Here is an 11,293-nt window from a genome sequence, read left to right on the forward strand (position 1 = left end):
GGAGGTAGTGAATGTAGTCACATGGAACGTTGGAGGATTAAATGCATACGTCAAGAGTCTGAGGTATATGCCTGGCTAAATAGGGGAAAAGTCCACATAGCAATGCTTGAGGAGACACCCGTGATGGCAGAAAAACAAGCCAAGGTAGCCAAGAAGTGGGGAGGCCAAGTATATAGTTCAAAGTACTGGAACTATGCAAAGGGAGTGCTCACATGGATTGCCCCGGGGATCCCCTTCCAGCTCGTAAAACAAGAAAGAGATCGTAGGGCAGAGTCCTGATCATAATGGGAATGCTGGAGAACCGGGAAGTGTGCCTGGTGAACACGTATGCTCCTAACCATGATGCAACAGAGTTCTTTAGGACACTTGCGCCCCGAATAGCCCCATACAGAGACACGTCGATCATCTGGGCTGGTGACTTCAACTGCACACTCGACCCTCGGCTGGACAGGTCAGACACCAAGCATAAGAAACCGGCGCCGCCAGCCAGAGCACTACGGAAGGTACTGGGGCAGCTTGAGCTGGAGGAGGTCTGGAGGAAGGTGCATGAGGATAGCAGGGCATACACTCATTATAGCGCCCCGAATGGGACATTCACCCGAATAGATTCTGTTCACGGGCAAGGAGACACTGGGAGAATTCACTGGGGCACACATACACGCACAGACATTATTGGACCATGCACCCCTAAGGATGACATGGGCACACACATACAGGCGAGCCCCCATACCCACATGGAAATTGAGGGTGTAAGCATTGTTGGACGGGGAGATCCAGGAACATATCCAGAGCACAATAAGACGATTATTTTGTGCATAATGTGGCAAGCGTGGATAGCACCGGGACAATCTGGGAGGCATTCAAGGTGGTGATAAGGGGAGTGGCAATGGGGAAGGCAAGGGGCCTCAGGGGAGAGATTTTGTCTGAATTAGAAGAGATAGAAAAAGAGATGGGAAGAGCGGAAGCATGAGTAGGGGAGAAGGGGATAGAACTGGGAGATCTCATTACCAAGCGGCAGAAGTGTCTGGCGATCTGGGAAAGGCTGGGGAAGCTGGATTATGGGAAATACATCCAGAGGCTACATGCAAAGGGGGACCAGCCGAGCAGGCTCCTGGCATGGCTAACCAAGCAGGAGAGTAAGCGAGAGCTGATAAACGCAGTTAAAGATGAACAGGGAGTGGTGATCAGGACCCAGGAAGGCATTAACGCGGTCTTCTCAAGATTCTAAGAGAAACTATATTCCCAGGTCCAGGAGGCAGAAGAGGGAGACAGCGGAAATTGTACTCCCCCGATTTATGGAGGAACAGGCACAGATGTTGGATATGCCCCTTACGGTAGAAGAGCTGTCGGCAGTCCTAGCCCAGCTTCCAACTGTTAAATCTCTGGGGCCCGACGGGTTAACAGGTGAATTCTATAAGAAATATAAGGATACCCAGGCCCCGAGACTGCTAGAGACACTGGAGGAGGCATTCGAGAGAAGGAGGCTCCTGAGTAGCATGTTGGAATCAGTAATAGTACCAATATTAAAACCAGGGAAGTCACCGCTGGAGTATAGGTCCTATAGACCAATCTCCTTGATGAACCAGGACTCCAAGATACTTACAGTGGCCCTGGCAAACCGGCTTAAAAGGGTTATACCCACTCTGGTGCACCCAGATTAAAACGGGTATGTACCGGCAAGGAATACAATGTGGAATCTCCGCCGACTCACCACGTTATAGAGAAACCGAATCCGGAAGTAGGGAAAAGCGCAGTGGCATCGTTGGATGCCGTGAAGGCATTTGACTCAGTGAACTGGGACTGGCTCATGGGTGTGCTCGCTCACTTCGGGATAGGTGAAGGGTACCTACGTTGGATTAAACTTTTATACAAGGACCCAAAGGCGAGGGTGAAGATGGATAGGCATGTCTCGGAGGAATGGAGCATAGCGTGGGGTACGAAGCAAGGGTGCCTGCTGTCCCTGATGTTATATATTTTGGCACTGGAACCATTTGCGGCCTTCCTAGGGGTGGAGTACAGGGACATGGGAATAGTCATAGATGGGGAGGTACACCAAATATCAATCTACGCAGATGATATAATGCTTGATGTTCGGAACCCGCGGACACACTTGCCGGACCTGCTCGAAAACCCTGGGAGCATACGGAAGCCTGTCGGGAATCACTATCAACAAAGGAAAGTCCTCGTTGTTCCCCTTGGTGGGCCTGAGAGACGAGGTGCGAGACCGGTTACCGAATTGGGCCTTACATGGACCCCACGTACTTTTAGATATCTAGGGGTGGACATATACCACGACACTAAAGATTCACATAAAGGTAATACGCAGGTGGCCTTGGACAAAATAGGAAAGGCCATGCAGTTTTGGAGGACACTACCTCTGGGGATGATAGGGAGGGCGGCCTTGCTAAAGATGACAGTCCTACCCCGCCTCTATTATTTTACAAACTTTCCCTATAACATCCCTGGGTCTTTTTTTAAACAGCTACATGCCATGGCAGGAGAGTTTTTGTGGGATGGAGGGAGAAACATAGTAGCACTGACCACACCACAAAAGGACTGCGAATGGGGTGGGATCAGGCTCCCGGACTTCGAGCGATATTACCTGGCAGCTCAACTTCAATTCGTAGTGCAATGGCTGGGCAAGGAAATATCCATTGACTCAATACTATTCAGATTGTTGCTGTGGCGATATTACCTGAGAGAGCTGCTGTGGGTCAACACGGCCTCGGCCAGAACTCTCCCCAACATAATCAAGCTGGGCCGTGCCCTGTGGAAAAGAGCATGGAAAATGCAACATATAGGAGACCCCTGCTCTAGGCAAATTCCTCTTGCTGGACTGGTCGATGACCGCATTGCCAACTTGGTGACGTTCAGGACATAGTGGGAGGATATGGGGGTAGCCCAAATAGGAGATCTGTGGCAAAATGGGCATTGGGTAGACTTCCAGAACCTGGTAGAGGAGCAGGGCATACACAAAGGCCAATTCATACTGCATAACAACATAGTCCAGACGATCAAGAAAAGGTGGGTGACCCCACCGGAGGAAGAAGATACAGGGGAGGCTCTGGGCTCCCGGTACGACATCTCTGAGGGGGGGATACACAGTGTCCAGTCTCTACGAACAACTACTAGGATCCAACAACAGGAGAGAATTGCGAGCACGAGTGAAATGGGAAGAGGAACTTCAGAAACCCTTTACAGATGAGGAATGGTGGAGGGCCCTCCGGTACCCCAAGAGAGTGTCCAGGAATGCAAGATTTAGACAGATGCAGCTGTACCTCCATAAATAGGGCATATCTGATGCCGAAAAGGATGTCGGGTATGGGAAGCAAACAGACCTGGAGCTGCCCGCACTGTGCGGAGGAGCTGGTAGACATGGTGCATATGTTTGGTCATGCCTGAGGATAACAAACTTTTGGGACCCGATCAAAGAAAGAGCGCTGAAGGGAGGTATCCAGATGCACACATGGTCGCCTGCTTCCTATCTGCTGGATCTGTTCCTGAGGGGAGACAAGCAGAGAACACACTTGGCAAGAATGAAAGACCTGATAACAATACTGGCAAAACGCCACATAGCAATGGTGTGGAATACAAGCACGGGACCCACGATAGAGGGGCAGTGGGCGGATCTAAACAAATGGGTTATGGCCGAAACAACAGTGTGGACAAGGGCGAAGCAGAGAGGCGAAGGCAATAGCGGAGCCAAGGTATTGCCATGGAATGCACTCTTGTAGGAACTGTTCGAAAGTAATGAAAGGGACAGTGGGGGCGAGACCAGCAGTGAGCCGAGATCTAACGGATATGGAGGGAGCCCCGACACAGCGAACCAAACTGAGCCGAGAGGGAGGAGGTTGGCTGCTTATACCTGGAGTGGAACGTGTAAGGTGGCACAGGAAACATGGACAATGAGAAGAGGCTATGCCGTGAACCAATCAGATAAGGACAAGAAGGACTCAAAAATGAAAGTGCCAGTAGAAGTGTTGTGTGTGTTGTGGTCTAAACGGTTATTTGTAATGTTTTGTGTTGAAATGCAAAGAAAAAGGTTTAAAAAGAAAATCTGACATGCAAAGTGTTCTATAAATACATCTAAGGTTGGAGTGCACTGTGTTTATCTACTATAGACCCTCAAATTATGATAGCAGGAATGTTCTCAAAGAGGAACTCTGATACATATCTGGTAGGAGTGCCAGCAAATCCAACCATTCTGTGAACACCTTATGTCCATAGTTAAAGCTATCACTGCAATTGATCCTGACTTGGTACATTTAGGCGGCTGCGGATTGAACCACAAACACCCACTTATTCTTAAATGGGCAAAAAGGAACTCGTTATTGCTGTTCGATCATTCGGAATTACAATTCTATGTCTGGCAATACCTCAAACTTGGAAATCTGCAGAGACACCTAACATGAGCATGTGGTGGAGTAGGGTTTGGGCATTGGTTGCGATGGCACAGATCTCTGTCACAGTACACAATAGATTTGGGTTCTATGTCACCCTGTACTGCCTCAACCAGTAGACCATAAGGGGGCTGCTTACCACAAAACAGGACGACATAGGGAGCAGGATCAACATCCAGACAGCTGTGCTCCCACTGCTGATACTAGTGTCCATCCTACAATTCCATGGCACTAGCACCTTCCAGCACTCTGTGGCCATGTTGGATGGCATGGCACTGCCCACATTCTGTGCAGTGCTGGCCCAGGTGCTTGAAGCCCTCCAGCGGCAAGTGCAACACCACATCTCACTGCCTACCACCCCAGCACAGGTCAATGCCATGAGGGCACAGTTCTATGCTGTTTCCCAAATGCCAAATATGATTGCTGGCCTGGACTGTACCCATGTTGCGCGGGTGGCCCTCAGGCCCACGAAGCAGTGTACCGAAACGGCAAGCACTACCACTGCCTGAATGTGCAGGTGACCTGCGACCCCAACCTCATCATCACCCACTGCTGTGCCCACTACCCTGGTTCCACCCACATTGCCATGGTCCTACGGAACAGCACACTGCCAGGATACATGGAGATGCACAACGGGCCGGGATAGTGAATGAGTAGAAAAACAAGCACATGTGTGCTGCGTGTCACATACCCAAAGGGTAGGGGTGTGAATGACCACACAAAGGATGCCATGACAAGCAAATGTGAAATCTGCACTTTACCACCTCCTGCACCAACGTCACAGTACAGACCAAGGAGCATGCACATGTCAGACTTACCTGCACAGAGAAGCAGTAATACACATGCAGCATCAATCAAATACACCAACATGACTACAGGTACTACAATGCAACGTGCACCCACCAAAGCAATGCAGACAAATTGCCAAGTTGTCACACACAACAACATCCCTGCCAGTGCCAGGGCCATGCACCCACGTGCGACCAGCCCACAATGCCCACCCATTGCCACCAGATGCCCAGGGAGTGTCCATGGGGACCTCAGCATGGCACATTCACAGCGTAAATATACAGCCACATGACAGCCACCATGTCCGCTGCATATGTCACCTTACGTAACATATGCTGCAAGGGAACAGGGTGCATGCAAAGCACAAACAATGCATGGCCCAAGATACACTGCATGTACAGACATAGAATAGACACATGCTGTGAAATAAAGGTCCACCTGCGTGCACAAGTAGTCCATTGACATGATCTTGTGTAAGTCACCCGCCACACCTTACACCGTGACTAATGACTTTGCCTCCACCCAAGCAGTTGACTCCGGATACCCACAGCTTTCCTGGCCATTGAATCCTGTGCATGATCTACAAACACTGCAAGAGAAGGCCTACAACCACACTCGCAGCAGGAACCGTGTGTTCGAGCGTTCTATTAGGGAGAATTCTCAGAAATGTACAAATTACCTTATACCTTAGAGACCCCCAGCTCTTTTTGCTGGACTTTAGGATGTTTAATTTCTAACCTGGAGAGAGTGAGCCCTATTTCCCCACTCTCTCATGGATTTTTCTGTGATTTGGACTCTGTGTTTCTTTTGAGTTTGGAGTCTGACAAACTCCATAGGCATCATCTTTACATTGTGACACATAGCACCTTCAGTGCAGTGACACAGGGAAGTCTCTTAGATTTCCCAAAGGTTTAAATACCTTCTCTTAGTAAAACTACTGTTTCCAAGAGCATTGAAGTGAAACTGACTTTCTAGACCCAGCACACACTATCTTACCATAGGGTGCTGGAGGGGTTACTTATAATCCCCTTTGTCTAGTTTCTCATGTAACATTTCTATGTTACCCTTTCTACAATTAATGGTTGGGGGGGGGGAGTGGTTTATTTTTTACTACCATTGTGTGTTTTAACCACGGGCTGCAGTAAGACACCAAAGGGTGCCCATTTTGTCAAAATGGCCACGGTCTTCTTTTTTCACAATTTTTTGTTGGAAAGGTCCTTCTTGAGATTTACTCTGTGCGCCAAACCAGGTTTGGTCCCTTTGTTCATTTTGTCTTTGATGGGATTCACGAGTGAAGCCCATCTCTGGCTCCAGCATGTCTGGCAGGGGCAGGAAGTGAGGGAGGTGCCCGAAACTCCCTGTGCTTAATCCCCTTGGTTACAGGAATGCACCCAAAGGTGATTGGTTGGCTGGCTGTCCTTGGAGGACAGCCACCCTGCTGTGTGATTGACAGCTAGGCTGGAATGAATGGGAGAAACCAGCATAAAAGGCAAGGCTCTTGGCTTGGAAGGCAGAGTCGACCACTGGACGAAGGAATCTGAAGAAGAACTTGGAAGAGACGCCTGCTGCAACTCCTGGACCGTTGGTTTGCCCAGTGAAGCCCTGCTGCTGTGATGAAGCTCCAAATTCGCCTCGACTAGAGAAGACCTGCAATGGATGACTTCTCCCCTTGGGTTGGTGGGGCCAATCGACCCCAAGCCGAGCTCATCTGGAAATCCTCCCTGAGCTGGCTATACTTCCTGCTGCAGGAACCAAAGTGCCAGGGAGAGGAACACCAGAATGGAGTGAGTGTCTTTAAGGTCGTACCCGAGCCTCAGGAAGATCCTCCAGACTCCCTTGAAGCAGGACTGACTAAGTCTGAGCCACCTCAACAGAGTGCTGAACCCCAGATGCGAGGAAAGTCTGAAGTGGTATCCGAGAACCGCTGTGTTGCTATTTGCTCTAGACGCGAGGAGCTGAAACCGCGAAGTGCCGCTGAATTGAAGTATGCCTATTGCTGCCGCTGACCTTCCCATTGCAGTGAAGGTGTCCCCAGACGTCCTCCCTCTTGTCCCCAAGACTGAGGACCAGGAACAACAGGACCTGCAGAGCTGTACAGGAACAGAACCTAGCTGGAACAATTTTTTCTAACCAAAGGTACTGTAACACTAGGGGGATTTACCTCTTGTTGTGTAGCCTTGCTTGTTATCAGTTGAGACTTGTCTTGGTTGCTTTTGCAGAGTTGCTTGCAGTTTTGCCTTTCACAAGCCTCCCAGCTTAGCTTGTGGCCCTTCTGTGATTCTTTATTTCTACAAAGACTTCTAAAATATTGTGCAAGAGTTTTACTTGCCTACAAGAAGTGCTTTGGTTCACCTAGGCTTTTGCTCCATTGACATTGGCTTTCCTGGCTCCCTGAAAGACTCTTCTTGCCTCTGACTTTGTGTTTTACCTTTCCTCCAGGAAAGGGTTAATTTACTTTGTATTGGGGGTTTGCATTGCATTGGGGGTTTAAAAGTTCTTACCTGCTTCAGAATATTTGTGTAACTTATGTTTTTATTCCCAAACCTAGGACACCAACTCAGTATTGCTCTAAATGTACCAGTGATATATTAATGTCCACAGTGTCCTAGTTATTTAAGTCACCTCAGGGTGTACGAACCATCTGTGTGCCATCCCAAATGGATACTTGCTGATTTAGAGAAACTAAGAGTATGTATTTTGAAGAGCATTTGTGGGTTGCTTATATATTGCTCCCTTCTGAAGGAGGCTTATTGAACTGACTGTTAAATAAATGTATAATTGTTTAATCAAGAGACGTTGGGCCTCAGTATGAGCATGGAAGTAATGAAAAAAGGAAGGCGGAATGGTAATACCGGGTTCGAGTACCGGTCTGGGCCCTTATGAGCCTTCAAACCCGGCATTATTGCCACTGCCTGTACTGTGCCCCTACTTATCGGCATGCGCGCGTCCACGTGCCCTTGACGGCGTCAATACTGGGATGCCGCTAACAGGAGGACATCACAAGTAAGGCGGGCATGCACCTACCGGCATCCCGAAGGCGGTAAATAGGGTCTGGACGATGGCGAGACTACAAGCATTGCAGGTCACCCGTAAATAGCAACCTGCTGTGTACCCAAATGCCACAGGTGCACACAATCTCCACAGGTGGAGGCAATGGAGCCTGTCCCAGCACAAAAGGAGCACACCCACACATCACACCCCTTCCTACACCAAAATGATGCCACTTGCTGTTGCAATTCTGGGGCTGGAGGACATATCTGTACTGCTACACCAGCAACAACAACTACAACTACAACAACAGGCAGCACAGAGGAGACGCAGGAGGAGGAGGAGGAGGGTGAGACAGGCCCAACAAGTCCAACCAGTGCAGCCAGTGGTACCAGGTAGGCAGCCACCAATCCCTCGCATCAGCGCCAGTCCAATTAACCTAACCCCTATGCAGATCCACACCCTGTCCCGGTTGGACTGGGACACCATCACCACCATAGTGGACATGATACACAATGACATTGTCAGCCCGATAGAAATCCGCACTGCCAACCCCCCCTCTACTGAAGGCAGTGTCTGTGCTCCACTTCCTGGCCACAGGCACCTACCATCACACAGTGGGTCAGCTGCATGGAATATCACAACCTCTCCTTTCATGCATGCTGACCCAAGTGTCGGATGCCCTCCTGAAGCATGCAAGCATCCAGATATCCCTACCACGGCTGGCCAGGAGCATGCTGACACTAAAGTAGGCTTCCACGCACTGGCAGGCATGCCCAATTGCGTCGGTGCCTTCGACTGCACCCATGGTGGTCCCTCATGCCATAGAGGTGGTGCACCGCAATCGTAAGCAATACCACTCCATCAATGTGCAGATGGTATGTGACTCCAGCAAGATCTTCACACATTGCTGTGCCCGATATCCCAGATCCACACATAATGCCATGCTGCTGCGTAACTCCACGCTACCCCGCTACATGGAGCAACATACTGGACGACATGCCTGGCTGCTCGGTAAGTCACCTGACGGGGGCATGGCAGTGCAGTGGGGGGGTTACATTGGGGGGGATGCATACTCCACCTGGGTTGGATTGGGCGGTGAGTGGACAATGCACATACAGCTAAACACTGTTACCCTGAACATCCCAACCTGACCATGACACATCAATGCCATACATAAGACCAATGCTGCACAGCAATGACAATATGCCAGACGTACAAGCAGGCCACCATGGGAATGTCAAGCGATGGATGACAAAAGATGTTTACACCTGTGGCAATGGCGCTAGAGGGAATACATACAGAGTACTATACATCACCAATATGGGTGGGAAACATTGTTCCACAGTACATGTGCATCAGCATGCAAGTGAACACCCTGCATCATCTGGACAACGCAATCCACACCAGCAGACCATAGTACATCACACATAGCATCAAATGAACCTGTGTGCATACATCCAGGGACATGTGCATGCAAACACCAAATAGCTGCACCCATGGCAGTGATTTCTAAAGGTGTCAGGTCAAATATTGACTCACACATACCTCATTGTGCTCCCATGCAGTTGTTGGTGACTATCCCTAGAAGCCGTGGCTACTTACCCCTGTATGGAACCCGCAGAACAGGCATGAAGAGGAGTACAATCGGGTTCATACCCGTACCCGTGTTGTGATTGAGCAGACCTTTGGCCTGTTGAAGGCACGGTTCCTCTGCCTCAGCAGGTCTGGTGGAGCACTCCTTGATGGGCCTGAGAAGGTGGGAAAGATCACCATGGTCTGTGCCATACTGCACAACACGTGCATCCAGTGGAACTTACCCTTGCCACCTGACATTGACCAGCAACCACCGGGTGAAGATGGGGATGATGAAGGATAAGAGTAGTACATCAGCCATGTGCCAATGCACATGACGGACGTGCTGTGCGCCAATATGTGATGGACATTTATGTTTGATGCACTGTGATGAAGAGGGTGCATCAATTCCCACTCACTGTGCACTGGGATAGGGGGACTCTGTGCACTGTTTGGCATTAAACTGTGACACACTCAATAAGCAATGTCCGGTCATGTTATTTGTTACCAAATGAGATGTAATTGTCAATGAAACTATTTACATAGATGAACAGCCGAACCATGATGCAACTGAGTCTACCCACCCACCCCCATCCCCTCCCACCACCCTCTATCACTCATCACTCTATCCCCCCCACACACGCCCCCCAAACACCACCCATCCCTCAACTTCCCCACAGACCCACGTCCCGGCACACAATATGAGTTCTAACAGACTCCATCCTGTATGTTTGTCCGGCTAAAGTCGGCCCCTTTTGTATGGAGGCTGTGGCTCCTCTGGTGGCACATGGGGCATAGCGACCTACTCACTGGGCTCGTCTGAGCTGAGTTTACAGGGGTACTGTTCGTTCATGGGGGGGGTTGTGACTCGGAAGGTGCTGCAGGACATTGTGCCATGGTGGCAGCCAAATGTGTGAATGCCTGGGTCACTGATTCCATGCCCTGGCGCACCCGCCTGGCAACGCAGTTCACTGCACGGGTGAGTGCCTGTGTGCTGTCACAGTGGGCCTGGCGTGTGGCTTCCCCTACTGTGATGAATTGTTGCAACATCCTGTTTATGGACTGCTGTTTCTCCTCCATGCGGGTGATGCGGCCCTCTATGTCACAAATGTCATTGACTACTGGTGATAGCATGGGAGGTGGAGTTGGACTGCTTTGAGGGCTAAATACGGGTCCAGCCGTCCCCTCCCCGGAGCTACCACCACAAGACCCATGTCCCAGGGTGTCCTGTGGTGTGTGCCCCATGGATGGTGTTCCCTCGGTGTCCACCAACATGCATTGGCCTGCCGTGTCAGACTTGTCCTGTTGGACATCATTCTCTGCACTATTTATTGCGGATTGGGCCACCTCCCCTAGGTCACTAGTGGCCGGTGAATGAGGCACCTCACCATTGCTGGCCGTTGGTGTACCCTCCTCGTCCACATGAGCTGGCTGCAGTGGGCAGGGGTCGTTTTGTCTGTGGGCTTGGGGGCCGGTGTGCCTTGTGGCAGGTGTGCAGTGATGGCACCCAATTTCCCAGGCCGGTGCACATTCCCATGTGT

The sequence above is a fragment of the Ambystoma mexicanum genome, chromosome 5q, assembly GCF_040938575.1.
Source record: "Ambystoma mexicanum isolate Mex_15411 chromosome 5q, UKY_AmexF1_1, whole genome shotgun sequence".
Taxonomy (NCBI): Eukaryota; Metazoa; Chordata; class Amphibia; order Caudata; family Ambystomatidae; genus Ambystoma; species Ambystoma mexicanum.